Source organism: Sinohyriopsis cumingii, unplaced genomic scaffold (genome assembly GCF_028554795.1).
Source record: "Sinohyriopsis cumingii isolate HCF-2022 unplaced genomic scaffold, ASM2855479v2 utg001412l, whole genome shotgun sequence".
NCBI lineage: Eukaryota > Metazoa > Mollusca > Bivalvia > Unionida > Unionidae > Sinohyriopsis > Sinohyriopsis cumingii.
This window is the reverse complement of record NW_028315996.1, coordinates 152,501-154,422: the sequence shown is the minus strand read 5'-3', so window position 1 is coordinate 154,422 and position 1,922 is coordinate 152,501.

The window sequence follows — 1,922 nt, the reverse complement described above, 5'->3', positions numbered from 1 at the left end:
CACATTATATGAAATGTTTAATAAATTCATTGAAAGATTATGGCGCAATATTCAATTACACTTAGTGTCGTTTAAAAGCTCTAAAGAAAAATGGCTTACATTTTTGGCATCTTGATATCAGGGTTAATAGCTAATTTTTAATTCATTTTTAAAGCATCAACAGATGGCATTGATGGTGTAACTATCTGTCGCAGAATAGAAACCGAGTGGGTTTTTGGACTAAATGAATAAGACAAACACAATGTGAGAAAGATGGAAATTTATGAAATGCATTGATAAAGTAAAATATATGATGTAAAAATACAATGATTCTCTCACGCTCTCAACATACGATTGACTCAGATCACTCTACACAACATTCACACATTGAAAATAAACCGAAATATTAAATCAATATGAAGTACAGATCCAAGAAACCTCATGGACTGCAGATACCCTTCAAACAGTATTTTACACTATAAGAGATTCACATAACCTAGAAAATGAAATCTATTAAGATTCAGAATAATCTTATGAACACAACTAAGATTGAAAATAATCTTACGAACACAACTAAGATTCAAAATAATCTTATGAATACAAAAATGCAATGGAACAACAATTGATCCAAACGTTTGCTTCTAGACCCTTGTACAGTCGCACGATTCCTTGGGTTGGCACACACTCTTATCGGCCGCTCGTACCCTTTATTAATCCACCACATGTACAGTCATACGTATACACACGTACAGACATAATACAGCACCCTTTTTAGTTTGCAACGTCCACGTCCGTGGCACAGACATACGTACATACATAAATGCGTATCGACAGCACGCAGCCTTAAATACTCTGGAAACTCCACACAACTCTAAACAACTTTAGACAGGTTCAAACAGCTCTAGTCATATTCACAGTCGCAATCACAGTGATAGACACAACCAATGCGACAGACACAATCACAGCGACAGACACAGTCACAGCAACAGACACAATCAGCTAAAATAAAACCAAATTGGTCATAATAATAATTTCTGTATAATCTCTAGATATATGTCAATACTTTAACATCTAATAGTGACTTGTAATTCAAATATGCGTTGTATTAAATGCATTATTAAGCGATAAGACATTACAAACCGAATAAGCTTCGCATATCAAATAAAAATGTAAATTTAACACTTACCCCTATGGCTGGAGAACAATGGAGAGCGAATACTCCTTGATGTGATCCAAAACGACCAGTGTCGATTTTAGAAATTGATCTTGCTTAAATTCATAGGAGATTAAGCAAAAGTTAGTGTAAATTACCCGTGCATATTATGTTAGTAATGTTCCATCGTCACAAGTAATTTCTGGCGAGGTATATGTTAATACAGTCGCTTACCTGGAAAAACACGTATTCACCCTAGATAACGTTGTACGCATGTACAATGAGAAATAGTCGACTAGGTATAAGGCAAAACCATGTTATTTCTTTGCCTAATTATGTGACACTATCATCGTAATTTGGATCAAGAGTGACCGCTTATCAACATATATATCAGTAAGATGAGAATATAACATTGCGTTTTATCAAAAAATAAAATTGATAGCGATTCTTTCTTAAATTGTAACAAAAAGAGACGGCAAAGAATTGAGAAGTAGTTGTTTTTCTTAAATCAAATTAATTTATACATGCTTATATGTGTCTCCGTCTTATATAGTGGATCATCCGATAGATACATTAAATACAAGTTTCCTAGACGTGTGTGTATGTGTATTTGCAGTTGCTCTCCCTGTAACTTTAAAATGTATAATTAAGACTTTTACGTCCATCTTTTTCCTCTGCTTCATTCCTTAATCGCATACATTCACTCCTCTTTATTGGTTACCGATGCATCAGGTGATTCCAGTTAATTATATTTGTATCTTTTTCCTTGAAGTAAGTGCCACTAGTAATG